Here is a 19,739-nt window from a genome sequence, read left to right on the forward strand (position 1 = left end):
TGTTATCAACTGTTGAGAACAATCAAGACAGGATAGACCACGCACACAATGGTGCACGGAAAATTTCTCCTAGTATGGGTCTGTCTATAAAACCAACAGAAATGGAAGACCCAGCAAGAGCTTGGGAGCTCTGATAAGGACGAAATCTCAAACGACTGAATTTTCCTTCTGTGGTTACAAGTAGGCTAATAATTTCATTAGGCGCATCCTGTTCCATACAACATGGTTTTACGATTTCAATTAAGGAAACTGTTAGTTTGATTGTAATGCCTGGATATGTGTTATGATAACAAATAAACAATAAAAGACGTTTTCATATGAACACATAGCAATAAAGGAGGGTTTTAGAGACAAATAAAATATAATTTACACCTTTATATATATTTATATATATATATACATATATATATATATATATATATATATATATATATATATACATTATATATATATATATATATATATATATATAATATATATATACATATATATATACTGTATACAGACACATATATATACATGTATATATATATATATATATACATATATACATATATACACATACATACATATATATACACACATATATACATACATTATATATATATATATATATATATATATATATATATATATATATATATATATATATATATATATATATATGGTTTTGTAAAAGGGCTAGTAGTCGGCAATACAGTCGCCCGCAAATTCCCAATTTATAGACTTGGAAGCGAGAATACCTAGGGTCTCCAGAGTAGTCAAGTTTAAAATTCAACAGGAAGATGCTTAATAATTTCCTTAGAGGCCTAGATAATAAAAAGTGTGTAACAACATATTAACAGTTGGAACAGTATAATCAATTAAGAATTTCAAGAAGTTTAAGAAATCTCCCTATACATTAAAAACTGATTATAAAAACAAATCAGCTTTTAATGAAGGGCTTGACTCTGCTTGCTGATTAGCTTGATGATCGGTGTGACCCCTCAGAGCCAGGAGTCTTTATATCACAAACAAAGCAAGAGCGTTGATCTCAACATTCCCTTTACACCACAGGTTATTGAGTATGCAAACAAAGTTAGGTCTGGTTAGGCACTTCAGGCAAGGAGCGTTCCCCTGTCTCAGATTTGTTATGGTAATTTTAAGGGTGATTTCTTTAAAAAAGAAAATAATAATAATAATAATAATAATAATAATAATAATAATAGTAATAATAATAATAATAATAATAATAATCTTAAACTTTACTGGACTATAAACAGCTGCGTATCGAACTAAAACTCCTGTCGCCGCAAATCATGGCCAGTTTATCAGACTAAACATTTTTTCAATAAAGGAAATTCAAAAATATTCAGTTTATGACAAGAACAAAGACAATGAGGAAAAAAAAAGAAAAAATGGGGCTCATACTACTAGAATTTTCTAAATATTCTCTCCATAAGTGCTCTATAGTAATTTCTAAAAATTCCTTCCACAAGTTCTCTATAAAAGGTCTTGAAAATTGCCCTCCCATGCTCTAAATATGAAATCTATCTACACAGATATCAACGTGCGTGTTGTATGAAATGAAATAGTCTTACCAGTGAAAAAAATAGGTAAAAAATAGCAATTACATCACAAAACCAAGACGGACGAGTAGCAATCTAAATAGCCTCTTGAAAATTATAAATAGGTAATTGGAACTCTATTTTTTCTCTTCTTCCTTCAAAACGAGGACCTTTACGTCAATAGGCGTAGGAGGAGATGATGATAATTGGAACTCAGCGCAAAGAAAAATTCTGGAATTTACAAGATAGATGCCTCCTTAAAAAAAGACTAAGGAAGCTTACATTACCTTACAGGGGATGAAGTAAAACCAGTGACTGAGAAGGTGATTACAATTAAAAAAATCATAACACGTGTAGTAAACTTATTTGTTATTAAAGGGACGACTCGAAGCCTCTTCCTTAACCATAAAATACAAAAAAAAGTTGTTTTAATAAACAGTAACTTGTAAAGTGATAAATACTTTTATAAAACTAAAACAATACTTGAATATGCAATTGTTTATTTTACAAATTACGCGCAATTGTCATTCACATGACCATTCTATATCAATTGTTGGCAACACCTTGTAATCCGTGAATTTCTGGAACTACAAGGAATGAGTAAAATTAGTTAAACAAAAAGTTAGAATATTTACAATTACAAAAGCATTTCAGGTCCAAAATATTGAGTCACCAGTGTTTCGGACAAATACTGTAAGCTTGACGTGAAATATTTTTTGTAACAGTGAAAGTTATTTTACTACTAAATGTATTCATGTTCAAATGGTAGCTGCTCTATCAGATATCAGCAATAATTTCTCATGTGTAGCTATATCTTTTGCTGCTCACAAAAGCAAGGAGAGTGGTGATGACATCCGAGACTGAATTGTACCGGTTCAAGTAGGAAACGAAAGCTTTAATTAAAAACCTATGATACATCCATCACTATAGTATTTTTCCTAATAGGAGGAACGATTAACATCTGCTGTTTACTTTTGAATGACGGGAAAAACATCTGGCTAACCTTCTAGAAGAGAGAAGAATTCATATTGGAAATCCATATGTGTAAGAAGTAGATCTCAAGATGACTCTTAGGAGAAAGATGTCATGAAAGCAATAGACAGGGAATGTGATCTACAAAAAAAAACCAACTAACCAAGATAACAGTGTATATATTTAAGGTCTTTGGGGTATTTTCCTTATCATACATGTAGAGCCTCCCTCATTCCTTTCCTGAGCCCTCAGTATTCTCATATCCTTTTAATAATTTTACTTTTCATATTTCCATTGTAAATAAGTTTTGATGATATATTATTATACTGTAACTTCACAAAACTATGTTTGGAACCGATTAGCTTTTTGCAAAAATTAAACTAATGCAATAATTCTTTGTGTTTTGACAATACAATTCCTTATGAAAAAAGCTATGGCACTTTTAAATACAGGTCTGAAAAAGGGTTCGAACTCCACATAACGATGAGAACATTATTTCATATAAATGCTGTTATTTGTAAATTAGACTCTAAAATGTCTTCCAAGATAAAAGCTCATTTTATTAGTGTCATTGTCTGCATAATCGGTAAGGGATGGAATGTGAAAGGGCCAGAGTAAACTTTTAACTTTGAAATAGTTTTTGGCCCAAAATTCTTGAAAGAAAGAAGACAGCAACAAATCCCATATGGGAAAAAATGGCTTGTAATTCACCAAACTTTTTACCCAAAACTAAAGCTCTTAGATAAAGGGTTTTAACAGTCAGATCTTTCAACATACATTGCTCTAAAACATGAGGACAAAATCAATATTCCAAGCAACAGGTTTACATGCAGGCCGTGAAGAACAGATGTCAACACTGATCTATATTCTTGATACAGTAACTGCAAGCAACCTGTGCCTTAAAAATCCAATCACACAGTTCAAAATAGCTATAGTTGATGAAATTATTTAATTGATTTTGATACAAATTATCATCCGACTCCTGCTTAGATACCACGATCGACAATCTAGAGGACATTGAAACCCCCTTTTCTTTAATAGACAGTGGATCTCCAAGTGGCTGTATGAGTCATGACAAGGTTTTGATGAGGATGTGGCGGTCTTTGCAAATCTCTCATGAAAGGTAATCTGTGATGAACATATACTTGAAGAGGCCATAGTTCCGTGAACCACTTCCTCGGTGGTCAGTATGTCATATATTGATAACCTGAAATCATCATCCGCTGTCAAATCATATCAATTAGAGAAAGTGTGAAAGAATCTAAATTAAATCAATTTACAAATATCCTATACTTTGAAGTATAGCCTCTTTTTTACGGTCAGCTATATCAAACGTTTTGAACAATCAGGATGCCGTCGACATTGCCAGAAGGAAACTGACAACAGGAGCTAGAGTAAGTCTCCAACATACAGGATCTGTCTCAGAAAAGGACACAGTCAAGACAGCTATCCACAACGGAGAGTATATGACTGATATTATCGTTGAGGGAAATTGGGGCACATCGCCCGCATGTAACACCAGCATCCGAAAACTGGATCCCGATACCAGTGTACTACCCCTCCTTATCATAATCCGGGTACTTCACCATTAGGGTTTCCTCATCAAGAACCCTAATAACGGATGCATCATATGCCAGAGAATCACGAAGTATCTCATTCACATCAGTAGGAGAAAAGAAGACGACTATTGTTCCTCAGACCATCATTTACTTAAAAATAGAAGTATGTAAATATCCCGTTTTAATCTACTCTGATTCATCAGTATCTTTGATTATTGAAGACACTGTAACTGTTCCCTGTATTCAGTCCCTAGAGGTTATCAAATGTGGGTTGGTATGAAGTAATATTTTATTGGTGAACAATTTTTGCAGTCAACATTTGTAATGATTAAATTGTAAATGGCTTTTCAGGTGTTAAATCCATCCCGGGCATAGATGCTATGTGCAAGTTAGGTATCAATGCTACCATAAACAGTGGCAAAATAACTAAAAAGGGGTTATTCATCCAAATGAAAATCAAAGGTGCTAGCCGTAGAGCTTTGTGAAAATAATGTCATTAAGGAAGTACATGCACGTTTAGGATGCACGACATATATGGGCCATGTACTGCTACAGTACTCTCTGTTGTCTATCATTCTATAAAAGTGGAAGGGATTATGCTTCGAAAACAGCCAAAAAAATTATTACCACATGGATCTATAAAATATATAATAGTTGAAAAGTCCTTATGACAACGCCCTTCAGGTAGTAGGTAGTAAGTTGGCCAGGGCACCAGCCACCCGTTGAGATAATACAGCTAGAGAGTTGGGGGTCCTTTGAGTGACCAGACAGTACTACATTGGATCCTTCTCTCTGGTTACGGTTCATTTTCCCTTTGCCGACACATACACTGAATAGTCTGGCCTAATCTTTACATATTCTCCTCTGTCCTCATACACCTGACAACACTGACATTACCAAACAATTCTTCTTCACCCAAGGGGTTACTGCACTGTGATTGTTCAATGGCCACTTTCCTCTTGGTAAGGGTAGAAGAGACTCTTTAGCTGTGGTAAGCAGCTCTTCTAGGAGAAGGACAATCCAAAATCAAACCATTGTTCTCTAGTCTTGGGTAATGCCATAGCCTCTGTACCATGGTCGTCCACTGTCTTGGGTTAAGAGCTCACTTGCTTGAGGATACACTTAGGCACACTGTTCTATCTTATTTCTATTCCTTTGGTTTTGTTAAAAGTTTTTATAGTTTGTATTTGAGATATTTATTTTGATGTTACTGTTCGTAAAATATTTTGTTTTTCCTTGTTTCCTTTCCCCACTAGGCTATTTTCCCTATTGGAGCCTCTGGGCTTAGAGCATCCTGCTTTTCCAACTAAGGTTGTAGCTTAGCAAGTAATAATAATAATAATAATAATAATAATAATAATAATAATAATAATAATAATAATAATTATAATTGCTGTACAGGCAAAATCGTTAGCCTGGAATAGATAAATACAATTGGCTTTATATTAGAGGTAAAAAAATCATATTGTAAAGCTATCTTTTTGATATGTGAGGCTAGTTTCCTTAATTCTCTGTACGAGTTTTTCTATTTAGAACAGTTGAGAAAGAAAGTTTAGCCAATTCCGTATAGAATAATGCAGAACAGTTATCAATTTCCTACTTCGCTTCTCTGACAAACCCCAAAAACTAATCTCAAATCGCCAAGAATCGGCCAAATCCTTCCTTCATCTCCCCAAGTGTATGATCCTCGAGATCTTTTGAAAAGCACCGAGTCATTAGACGGAATGATTTACTTTCCCTTTAGACCGAAGGCTTCTCATTTAGATTCTGCCATTGTTTCCATCAAACTGCGATTCCTTTCATCCCGGGGCTGAATTTGCGTTGCATTACGGGATCAAAGTCACAACTAGAATATTACTGAAGGCGATGATAATTCTTCTTCCTCTCGTGTAAATACAGGAAATGAGAACCAGAACAAAAAGTGCTGGGAGATGTTTGCATCACGAATCTCATTACCATCCCGAGAGAAGAAGAAGAAGAAGAAGAAGAGGAGGAGGAGCAGGAAGAGGAGGAGATTAAAAATGGGGAGGAAAGAGGTTTGGAATGAGAAGGTGGAGGTGGCGGAGGAGGTGGAAGTGAAATGGCGTCTCATAAACCAGTTGGCATTTATGTTTGTTTGAAATTAAAGCTTCACTCCTACAAGATTTAACGTCATGAAAAGTCAGTATCATTTAAAAAGATTTTATGCTATTTCTTTTCATAGACGCTTATCGTACGTATCTTCGTTTGAGACACAAAGTGGCGTCAAATTACGAAAAATATAAAGTAAAAATAAAATCCACAATCAATTATATAAATAATACCATCATAGGATATTTGCTTCCAAGAAAACGTATGAAAAGGAAAGATTAATAAACCACTAATGGGGACTCGAGTGCAATACTTTTCAGCGCTTAAAGATGCCGTCATGCAAAGCTAGCGGAAAATTCGCGCGTTTTGGCGGAAAAAAATGTCAGACAACATACGAGCACACACACGCACTTAAGGAGAAAATCTCTCTTGGTTTTTAACTTGAATGAAAAGCACCAATCCATGAAACGGAAATAAGAAATCGACGATTAAACGTTGAAATCATTTCGAACAAATTCAATAAAATATGCATTTCCAGCAGCATATTTCAATAAATACCAAGTATTTATCATTCTTGTAAAATATCTTCATTTTTATTATCATTATATTTGTGGTTGTTGTATAAGTAGGTTTCTAGGTTCGTCGTTACTTACTCCACAACGCTATGATTGTGGTAGCCCCTGCCAGCCGATCTGCTGGACACGGGGTTCGAGATCCGCTCAAGCTCGTTAATTTCTTGTAGTTTCTGCAACCTCGCAATCCTTGTGAGCTTACGCCAGGGGTGGGGTAAGGTGAGTCATCACCATCCATTACCTGGCCTTCCCTGGTCCTACCCTGGGTGGAGAGTGGACTTGGGCACTGTTCATATGTATATATGGTCAGTCTCTAGCCCCTGGACATTGTTCTGCTCGGGCATTCTCACTGCCCCTTGCCTCTACCATTCATGAACGACTTTTAAGCCTTTAAACATGACTAATAGATATGTAGATGCAAAGCGTTGCAATCTTCAGAAAGTTCATTGTCATTAGTTACCTCCTGCACAGACAGTATAGCTTGCACAATTTTATTTATACCTTCTATAGCCTGTCTAATATATCGGGTAACTTCTTTGGTTGGTGATTTTAATTACCTTTATTCTATGCTTCTGCGCCTCAAGCCACGATCACATATCACATAGGCAACAATTACATCTAGCACCTGTACTGGAATACTCGACTGACTATGCCCTATATAAACTTGACCTGAAATCTTTAAGTAGGTGGAAAAATTTAGCCAAATTAAAGTCCAGGAAATCTTACTTGTGTATATCCCAGTTTTCTGCTGGAACTTGTCTCAGTAATGCACTTTCTTAATCAATAAGTAAGACAATAGCCCCCAGACTAGCATTATCTACATTGCTATTTCTATCTTTAAGCTACAGTCTACAAAATAAGTTTTCTTTAGTTATAACGTTCGAACGTCGAACTAATCTGGGATGTCCCACACAGTTGAAGTAATATTTCCTTTTTTTTTTTTTTTTTTTTTTTTGCCATACAAATAAGAACACTTGTTTTTCTGGGATGCTTCATTGTTGAACAAAGCTATTGACATGCAGAGTCCAATCTTGCTACAGAAGACTAATTAGCAATGTATAGATATTTATTTTTCATAATTTTGTCATTATTAAGTCCCTCTCCCTTGACGTTACAATGATAACATGGAGTTTCATCACGTTTGCCCAATTTCCTTTACTCTCGGCCCATTGGTATAAAATCATATAAAACTTGGGGTATAGAATCTGTCCTTACTGGTAACCCTCAAATACTTGCTTTCTCCTTAAGTGCAACCAATGGAGTGGCAAGTAATGTTAAGTGTAAAGACGAATTATTCTCACATGATTTTAGGGGCAGGTGAGTTACCCTCCAGGGAACATTAGAAACTTTCACCTCGAATTTCGAGTATTTTTTTCTGCCATGGTTGAATTATTGTGACATTTTAACTGCATACTATGTACTCTATAGCAGGATGATACGGTACTGGTAATTCCAATTTGCTTATACTGGATGTTATAGCGTCAGCCTGAGTCTAGATATCGGGCAATTCTTTCACAGCTATCACATCGAAAATGCTCCCAAAGTCGGATCTAGTTATCAAAACGTTCTAAATTAACAATAAGTTTGTCCATACATCTTTGATGGAAATTAATTGCTTTGCAAATGTTTAGTAAATCGGTGAAATAATTTAAACACCTGAAAAAGAGCAACAAAGTATACATTCACTCTATAGTATAGTACTAAAGTCATTCCCCTTTGTTTACATTGCACAACGGCATCGTTCCCTCAGCCTCGAGGCCAACAGCGACTAGGGCTGGTAATCATCATGGTAACTTAGTGACTATTCACTTCATATTTACGGCTTATATTTTTACCTTTGAGTGGTATTCTAAGTAACTTAATCCTTATACTCCATGCTTATAACCAATAGCAGTTATGGAAGACAAGCATAAAATTTGCCTGCGATAAAACTCTTAAACATGTAAATTTGATGAAGTCTGGTCATGAGCATATCAAGTGCAAAGTTAATGTTAGTGAATTCCTATCAAATGAATTTCCAGCGAACAGTGAAGTACTCTAAGGGAATGTGTTGTCACCTATTTTTATCCCCCTCATGGATTTTATAATGCATTGTATAGGATGGTAAAGAAGGATTGGACTAGCTTGATATCAGGAAATTGGCTGACCCAGAGTATGCTGATAACGCTGTCCTTATTAACAAATCACCACAGGACTTGCAAAGCTTGCTTAGCAGAATTCATGAAATATCACAGGAAGTTGGGCTCAAAATAAATAGAAGAGGGACGATGAGAACGGAATATGCGTTGGAAGATGAAATATCATTGAAAGGAGACAGGATTTATGAGGTGGAATCATATAAATATCTGGGAACTATGATCTCCAATACAGGATCTTTAGAATTTGAGTTTAATGAAAGGTTGAAAAAAGCAAACCAGACAATGGCTAGGTTGAGTAAAATTTGGAAATCAAATCACCTAAAATTACATATAAGTCAGGCTATATATCAGTTTAGGGAGATCGGTGTTACTGTACGGACATGAGTAATCTTTAAAGAAGATAATTAACCCACATTCTACACGAATCAAAAGGTTACCAATTCAATATATCGTGAACACAGTAAAAAACGGGGAAATTGTAATATCTTGAAAATACTAAGAACAAACGAAAATAACAGAGGTGCACTTATATAGTCTTACCGGTCGAGCTTGGCGTACATGAAAATATTTCCTTTTTTTTAATTCCCCTTCATTTTATTTTCATTTTCCTTTTTACTATTATGGCTTCACGTGATTGCAAATTGTCGTTGTTATTATTACTGCTGTATGCAAATTGGAAACTCTTATTCATCATATAAACCACTGAACAGGGGTACCTAATGGGAGTGCACTAGGGCCAATCTTATTCTATATCTATATTATTGGTCTATCTAAAGCTCTATAAAGGCATAGAGTGAAGTTCAAACTATTTGTAGACGATACACAATTTTACTTCTCCATAAATGATATACAGTAGACGATACTGCTGAGACTCTAAGCCGAATTCTTGTCAGTGTTGGGGAATGGAGGACAATTAATCAACTAAAAGTAAATGAAAATAAAATTAAATTTATGGTGGTTGGAAAGAAAAACAACCTAAGACACTTGGGCAATATTCAAATCAACATAGTAAGTTCGTGATCTAGGAGTATCTCGAGAATATAACTTGTCTTTTAATTTCCAAATAAATTATGTGATAAAAACTGCTGGATTTCATCTGAAAAATATTGTTTTTATAAAGAATTACCTGGATAAACACTCCGTAAAGAAACTTGTGATATTACCAAGATTGAATAGTGCAACTCCATCTACCACAATCTACCGGAAATGCAACATAAAAAATTGCAAAACATAATTAATGGATTAGCAAGACTGATAAAAGATATCCCATCCCAGAAAGGATTACTTCTATAACTAAATGATTTACACTGGTTGCCTATTAAAAGCAAGAATTTAGTTTAAAATATCTACAGTAACCCATCAAGTTATCAGTACCGGACGTCCAAAATATCCATGAGGATTGCAATATATTGTGCAGCCAACAAATCGTGTTGACAAGATTGTTTCACATTATTGGAACAAAGGTATATGTCTACTGTATTTTCAGCCTATATGTTCCCACGTACCCTTTCAGGTATTTTTCATTTCAGTCATGTGCACACATCCCCTTTGTCTCATTACATATAAAACTACGCATTTTAAAAACAATAAGAATCAATTACATAGAAAAAAACATACAATTATCGTTATTATTATTATTACTTGTTAGGCTAGAACCCTAGTTGGAAAAGCAGGATGATATAAGCCCAAGGGCTCCAACAGGGAAAATAGCCCAGTGAGGAAAGGAAATAAGGAAATGAACTACAAGAGATGTTTAAGAATAACACCATTAATATAAATCTTTCATATATAAACTATAAAAACTTGAAAGTATCAAAAGGATAAAAACTTCAAAATAACAAGAGAAATAGAAATAAGATAAAATAGTGTGCCCGAGTGTACTCTCAAATAATAGAATTCTACCCCAAGACAGTGGAAGTCCATGGTACAGAGGCTATGGCACTGCCCAAGACTAGAGAACAATGTTTGATCTTGGAATTTCCTTCGCCTAGAAGAGCTGCTTACCATAGCTAAAGTCTCTTCTACCCAAACCAAAAGGAAAGTAACCACTGAAATATTATAGGGCAGAAGTTAACCCTTTGAGAGAGCAGAATTATTTGGTAATCTCAATGTTTCTGGGTGTATGAGGACAGAGGAGAATGTTTGTAAAATAGGCGAGACTATTCGGTGTATGTGTAGGCACAAGAAAAAAAAATGAGTCGTAACTAGAGAGGAATCCAATGTAGTACTGTCTGGCCAATCAAAGGACCCAATAACTCTCTGGAAGTAGCATCTCAACGAATGGATGAAGAGAGGTAGGCCTATACACAAATACACACATGTATGTATATATATATATATATATATATATATATATATATATATATATATATATATTTATATATATACATTCACTTACATATATAGGCTATACATACATACATTCATAAATGCATTACACACACGCATACACACACACACACACACACACACACACACATATATATATATATATATATATATATATATATGAATGAATGAAACAATCAAATAAAAAGACAGTCAAAATCGAATACAAAATTTTGCTTACATACCAGGAACACACACATACACATATTGTTCGAAATTAGTTAATTCTAGATTATATCAGGATCCAAAATATCTTTTATGTTATACAAAATATACCTTAACGCAGCACAAGAAAAATAAAAACGCTAAGACAAAGAAAAGGTACGGATTCTATAAATTGGCTCCCAAATCACTGATATTACAAAAACTCGAAATTACAATGATATAGCTTACAGAAGCTACACACTCTTATATTTGCACATACAGATAAAAGAAATTTTTATCGACAGATAAAATTACATTACAAATAAGAATAAAAGTAGAAACAAGCAAATCGGTTTTTAAAAAGAGGAATAAATATACATACAACTAAAAAAAAGTTACAAATATGAATATATCTGCTCAAAAACATATCACTGAGAATCAAGAGTAAAACATACGTCTTTGTAGAAGCAAACTGAAAACAAGTAAAATTTTAGCAATAAACGATGATCAACAACCAATGATCCACTAACACTACAACACCTCTAGGCACATACAAAGAGACCAGCAGTGTTTCTTTTCATTTGATTATTGTAACGAGTCGCGGTCACATAGTTTTAGCTTTAGTGACGCTTCACATTTTGTGATAGCAGTGATACTGAAATGGACAGAATACTCCTTACATGCCTATATATATATATATATATATATATATATATATATATATATATATATATATATATATATATATATATATATATATTAGTGGGACAAGTCGTACACGCTGACAGACCTACGCGTACCACGAGTTGGAAACGCCTGTTCTAGAGCTTTCAAATTTGCGGGTCCAAGACTATACAATAAGATCCCAATAGACATCCATCCTCAGGCTTTCAATAAGAAGAAACTGAAGACTTTCTTGTGTTCTAAGTGCTTCGCTAATGTGGATTTGACAATAAACGAGCAATATGCGGTTATCAATGCAGAATGCCTTGGGATATATACGATAAAATTAATAACAAAGGTCCTGTAGAGAGTACGGTTCCCCTGCAGTAGCCTATAAGACCATAAAAGCAGCCCTTAAAGTAAAGTAAGTAGTTAGGTTGGAAAAGCAAGATGCTATAAGCTCAAGGGCTCATACAGGGAAAAACAGCCCAGTGGAGACTGGGAATAAAGAAACTACAAGAGAAATAATAAACATTTAAAGTAAGATATTTTAAAAATAATAGCATTTAAATATATCTTTCATATATTAACTATATAAAGAGACTTAGGTCAGCCTGTTTATCATAAAAAAAAAACATTTGAAGTTCCACCTATGTAATTACCTGATCAATCAAGATCATTCCACAGCTGGAATAAAACTAAAGTACTGTGCAGTCTTGAGCATCATGATGGAGAAGGCATAACTATTAGAATTTACTGCATACATAGTATTACGAATAGGATTGTACTAGGCGGGGAGCTCCGAATGCAAAAGATGATCAGAATTAAGAAAAATCTTATGCAACTTATATAACGAACTAACTGATAAACGATGTCAGAGATTAATGTCTATTTAGAATAAGAAATCTATTAGACCGTTAGCTCCTGTCATTTTTTTTTAATCACACAGGAAACATTTTACATCCCTATACTTATATTATATACTTTATATATATATATATATATATGTATATACATACATACATACATATATATATATATATATATATATATATATATAATATATATATATATATATATATATATATATGTATACATGTATATATATATATATATATATATATATATATATATATATATATATATATATATACATGTATACATATATATATATATATATATATATATATATATATATATATAAAACTTGAACATAAACAGCCCGAAATCAAAATTACGCCATGAGAGCATTATCAACTTATGCATGCACTTTTTAATAACTACTATCCGCTTATAGAAAACTGGATCCCCTCAACTCCGATAAAGAATGCTATGGACAAATACTGTTGAAAAACAGTTCAGCTTGATATGTGGTTTGTTCTAGGAATCAAGCTTATTGCATATGCTCATAGAAAACGGGATCCCCTCAACTCTGATGAAGAACGCTACTAATTCCCTACTGGAAGGGTCTCCCCCCACCCAGCAGAGTGCCCATGTGGGCATCCCATCCAGACATTTGACCACATACTTCAAGGGTGTGACCGGAGCCACAACTCAAATTTTAACAGAATAGCAAAAAAAAATTAAGTTCCCAAGACATGCATACAGAAAACCTATATCCAGACTTCAAATTTCAGAGTTTTAATGATGACACATTTCTCCCGAGATATCTCTGACATTTCAAATTTCCGAGAAAACCCTAATTACAGAATTCATATTTATTTTTCTGATTACATGCTGTATATTCAAAACTACAACAAAAGCAGTAACGCACTCGGATTAAACGCACTCGAACCGGAAAGATGAAAATTGGCTATATTGTAGTTTCTAAAACTGAATATGGAATTCTTATGAGAAACTGCTATTAAGAGGTACATTTAGGCATATATGATGTAAAGGCAGAAAAGGCTAAAACGAGGTAAATTTCGACTAAATTTCCTCAATTATCAGTAACACGCAAAAAATAATGTTGGAAAATCATTCATTTTAAGCTATTTGTTGACATTTGGAAAGGTGACGTTAACTCGCTACACATATGCACCATTGCCAGGCGCTTTTGGGACCCTTATTTTTTTTTAAAGTAACAAAAGTGAAATAATAACTAACGTTTTGAACCAATTATAACTTTTTTAAGTTTTATACTGAATTTCAATAATGTTTTCACACTTCAATCCTTTTGCACGAGTCAGTATGACTAACGAGCAACCAGCCAAGAGCATCATTAAATCCTTTACAGTTTTCGGACTTCAGTTATACGATGGCTCCGGTGAGTGTTAGAAGTTTCATAACGTTCTCTGCATTTAGGCTACACAACGACTATCATATGCGTAATTATGGATTTAATTTAACAAAATACGATCGATTTGTGAAGGAATCCATGGTAAGTGTGAATTACATAATTATATTCTTAATAAGGGATACGGCATCGTAGGCCATGTTGGAGGACCCAGAGCCCTAGGTTAGGTTAGGTGAGGTGGGCTTCAAAACATTGTCTAACCGTGCATGACGCATAACATAATACCGTCAATATAAATGTTATAATATTAACAAATTTAAATTTCATTAAGGCACTTACCTGGGATATGGATGTCCGAGGCCCTTTACAACTCAGGCTACGTTGTCATTTCTTGATCAACTCTCTTTGTTTTCCCATTAACAGCCACATCAAAACTGCATCTTAACTCTTGATAGAAATGGGACAATTGGTCTTAACACGGTAAATTGCGTTCATGATGGCCTACACCGAGGCAACCCCTTAATTTTCATTTTAATTGTAAGCCATTTTATGTAGCATATGCCTGTTAAGCTTTGACATTTAAATCGCCAATGTACACAGACTAAAATTAACTTAGCACATAACTTTGCTCGTATTTTTCTTTTGACATTGTGCAAAATGCCTAAATTATGTGAAGCACTATGTTTATACTATGAAATCCCACTATAACGAACTGGTTAAAACACAGCACAGCCTACGTTATTCAGCAACTGAAAATAGTTTGAAGCATTTCAATCATTGTGACCAAACGGCCTAGGTTTAACTTAAATTATTGCAGTGTTTTTCCAACGCATATGTTGACTATTGAATCACGACTTGACTTCAAGAACCCCTAAGAAAAGCTAAATGTGTCTACAAAACCAACACATTAACGTACACATTTCTCCAATTTAATCTAATTGTGTAATTCCTCGCTTTCGACAGAATAATACAGTTGAATCGTTGTTTGTCTGGACTTCCAACTCTCCGCATAATACCATAAATGCTACTGAAGAATTAAAGAAACTTCAAACTCACTGAATCGTTTATTACGGCTACGGACACGTAAAATAAGGCAAGACTCAGCCGGCTTTGAGGAGTGGTTCATGAGATGGACGACTTGGTTATTCAAAAACCCCAACAAACGCCTGATTGGTTACTATTTTATGAGGTGGAATCCACCGACCAATAGTAATCCAGCGATATATACACAAGTCAGGCCACCAAGGATCTCTTGCCATGCCATCAAACTTCTCAAAACCAGCCACTAATGTTTCTTAAATACTGTAAGACTATGGTCGCCAACTTCGAATATTTACAGCCACTTCTTTAATTATTAGAGTTTGATGAATCCACGATCGGCTACATAAGGTTTACCAGCTTTAGAAATTAAAATAGTAGCTTTGTAGGTTTGGCAGAATTAGGCAAGTTTATTTACTACCAATCTATAGTCCGTTTAAAAAGTGGCCGTTGTCTTCTAGACTCTAGAAGACACGGCCATTTGTTATCAAAGGAAACCATTATGAAATCGTCATTATCACAATCATCTCATCATACGCCTATTGACGCAAAGGGCCTCGGTTAGATTTCGCCAGCCGTCTCTTATCTTGAACTTTTTATATCAATACTTCTCCATTCACCATCATCTCCCATAATAGTTTTCCGTTCCCGCTTTAAGCCTACATTAAATTTGAAGCAATTTATCAACTCTGGTTGCCAAATATTATTCGTCTCCGTACAAAAAAGCTCCCCTATCTTGATTTCCATGAAGAGTTTATGGATAGTTACATTTTTTAACTAACATTTAGCGAACAAAGCTAGCGTGAAGAAGACAGTAAAAATAAGATTAGAAATGGTAGGCCTACCAACACTTCATATCATAACAATTAACCTGGTGCCAGAAATAATAGTTGAATAACATTATCTTTTTAAGGTCAAGTGAAATATTAGTATAATACGACGAATGTCTTAAGTATAGTAGTTACAGATTCACAAATACTTGATCTTACTATATATATCTTTGAGCTGTGATATGTAGCACTTAGGCCTATCTCTTTATTCCCCAGGCAGTAGCCAATGCCTTAGCTTAATAAAGTTTCACGTGAGTGAAGAGATTCATGGGCTTTGGTCTTGGATGCATTTTGCTCGGTTTCTAGGCCTACATGCATTAGTGTAACGCGCCTTTCCTTTCCGTTGTAGCTCGTTAGCAGTAGTTCGTGAATCTAAAATAAAACATCACGCCCCACTTGCTAATCCGCACCAAAACATTACGTTATGTTATGCCTTTTGAAATTCATGTGTGAATTGCATAATAAAGCTAGAGGGGCACTCAGTAGAGCGCAGACCTCCACGTCACCTTATTTCTCGCCCTTGGCCTTTGACTTAGGACTTTCAAAATTGAATTACTTCCACGTCTCAACAAAGCAATTGATTCTTGAAAGTATCATTACTTTATGAGTAAAATTGTGACCAATAAGTTGTTCACACACAAACGACCTTTTGCTCGACCTTGACCTAGGACTTTCAAAATTGAATCACGTCCACGTTTCAACATAGTAATTAATCCCTGAAAGTATCACTATTCTTATGAGTAAAATGGTGGCCAGGACGTAGTGCACAAACAAACAAACAAACACAAACAACGTTAAAACAACCTCCTCTCTAACGTAACGACGTTTGGGGAGGTAAAAATTAAGACGTTCAATTTTATTAAACATTAATTTACACGTACAAGAAGATATTTTGCTGTTAACTAACTTGTGCAGTGAAAAATAGTCAGTCATTTGAATATATATATATATATATATATATATATATAGATATATATATATATATATATATATATATATATATATATATATATATATAATGTGTGTGTGCGCTTTATCGTGGTGAAAACTTTGCCTATCACCATGATCAGCAAAGCTGTAGGCCTACTAGTTAGGACCACCCATACTAGATTGGTTTGCTGTTAGCGATCAGTCGAAAATATGCCTGCATTTGTTGTATATATATATATATATATATATATATATATATATATATATATATATATATATATATATATACAGTATGTGTGTGTGCGCGCGCGCGCGTGAAGGACAAAGGCCTCGGATATATCCTTCCAATCTATTTATGGTCTTCCTATGCTAGTCTATACCCGCAAATTTCCTTAGCCAGTCAATCCATCGTCTTCTCTTCCTTCCCCTGCTGCTTTTGAAATCTCCAGGGACCCATTCTGTTATTTTTATTGGCCATATATAGTCATTCTCATTATCTGTCATGTTCATTTATTTTTCTTACTTACTTTTTTCTGTCTCTTTTTTTCTGTTCCCATCATTATTCTTTCCATGGGTTTGAGTTGTAACTAGCTTATGTTCTAGGACTTTAAAAGGCTCCAAGTTTCTGATGCATAAGTTAATGATCTACTGGTAGGACAATCTAATTAAGTACTTTTCTCTTTAGAGAAAGTGGCATTTTATTTTAAAAATTTAATTTTGTTTTCCAAAAGTTCTCCATCCCATAATTATCCTTTTATTTTTGGCCTTTTGTCCTGGGAAATCAATTACTGTCTGTCCCAATTACGTATATTAATTGACAATCTCTAGAGTTTGGTCCATAACCTTTTTTTCCCCGTATTTTCTTGGAACTTTATCTTGGTTTTAGTCATATCAATTTTCAGTCATACATATCTGCTTTCTCTATTAAGCCTTCTATCGTCTTTTGTAATTCCTCCCATGATTCACTAAATAGAACTATGTCATCTGCAAATCTCAAGTTGTTACGATATTCAGGTTAGAGACACTTGGCAGGGACGTTTCCAATAGGCTATTGTAAGTTATTCCAATAAAAATCAATTGGTTTATTTATATTTTTTGGAACTATTCTATTATCAACCCGGGGACATATTTGCTGTGCAGTAGTAAGGACACTTCCGTCCCTTAATCATGACAGTGGTAACGTGTTTGCCTAGCATTCTCGTGCCAGCAGATCGATTCCCTTCCGTAACTGTGAGTTTAAGCTGTTTACTGGGGAGGTCACTACTGTGGTTGGGCACCACAGTGGGGAGCTGGCCTTGCCTGGCTGACGTTCTAGTGAGTATCGATTCTGAGGAAACTGGAACTGAAGCCAGACACCTTTACCTAAATGTGGGAGAATTTAGTTCACTGCATGATTTAGATGAAGCATTATCATCATCACCAACATATTCCGAAGATTATTTATATCCTGATATTGATAATTCAGATAATTCTTTGTTCTAAATTTTTCCCTATTGTACGTAGTACTAGGCATGGAGTTAATTCTAACAGCTTAGACTCCTCCCATCATAAGGCAGAATACTACGCAGCATTCTAGAAGTTGTCTAGCTGTGACAAAATTGTGGAATGATCTTCCTAATTAGGCAAATGAATCAGTGGAACTCAAGAAGTTCAAACTTTCGTAGATGCTTTTGTATTAAATTGGTTGATATGTTTCGTTTTATAGTTAGTTACTGATCTTAAAATATTTTTTATTCGTTATTTATACATAGTTTATTTGCTATTATCCTATATCCCTTCTTCACAGGTCTACTTTCCTTGCAGGAGCCCTTGTGCTTGTAGAATTCTGCTTTTCCAACCTGGGTTGTAGTTTCTCTTTTAATGATAATGATAAAAGTAACATTCCAAAGGTATTTTTTCTGGTTTAAGCTGGGGAGCAGATTAAAAGCCATTATTGAAGCGATATTATTTTCAGTGTAGATCAAAGTATTCTTGTAAAGTGTATTCTGCATGGAAAACTAGATTGGAGGAACTGGATGTTGTATTTATTTTGGGCCTAGTGAAATACTGTCTTTGGTTGTAGGCTAAACCTGAATATGGAATTTTAGGAGACGACGTTAAGGCATCCCTTGTGATGAAAGCAAGATTAAATATGCTCAACTTAAAAGCAAATTTCATGGGAAATATGATGACAATTTGTGTGATTTATGCAAAGAGGAAGAAGACACCACTGAACATTTATTTTTATGCCCAAAGTTAGAACAGCTAAAGAATGTAGAAATAAGTTTAGGTATGCTGAAAAATCTTAGCAGGGATCTGGCTGCATTTATAGATAGGGCAATGAATATAAAAGAAGAGTTTAAGAAGCCCAAACTGATTACCACAACAGGTTGCCAAAACTGATGATAGCAAGGTGTTATCCTATCTAATTTCAAAGTAGAAGGGAATAAAAGTAAAGATTGAGAACCTCACTATGATATTAATTTATTTAAGGCACAGATGATATAAACTTAAAAACAATAATAAGAATAAGCTTAGAAGCTTTGCACCTATCTATAAAGAGATAGAGTGCCCGCAAACTTATTTTGCGGAGTGAGCAATAAGGAACCAGGAACCAGTTATGTAATATATGTATTTTTTTTATCTGCATGAAATTTATACTGTATTGAAATT

At 34.4% G+C, this 19,739-nt stretch overlaps 1 protein-coding gene across 1 annotated transcript in view; it reads right to left on the reverse strand.

The window, feature by feature from the left end:
- LOC137656593 (galactosylceramide sulfotransferase-like) overlaps positions 1-15,412 on the reverse strand; it is a 254,369-nt gene extending 238,957 nt beyond the window's left edge. Inside the window, exon 1 of the mRNA XM_068390766.1 lies at positions 14,629-15,412. The gene's annotated coding sequence lies outside the window, so the exon portion shown is untranslated. The remainder of the gene's footprint in view (positions 1-14,628) is intronic.
- Positions 15,413-19,739: the final 4,327 nt, after the last annotated feature.

The sequence above is a fragment of the Palaemon carinicauda genome, chromosome 1 (genome assembly GCF_036898095.1).
Source record: "Palaemon carinicauda isolate YSFRI2023 chromosome 1, ASM3689809v2, whole genome shotgun sequence".
Taxonomy (NCBI): domain Eukaryota; kingdom Metazoa; phylum Arthropoda; class Malacostraca; order Decapoda; family Palaemonidae; genus Palaemon; species Palaemon carinicauda.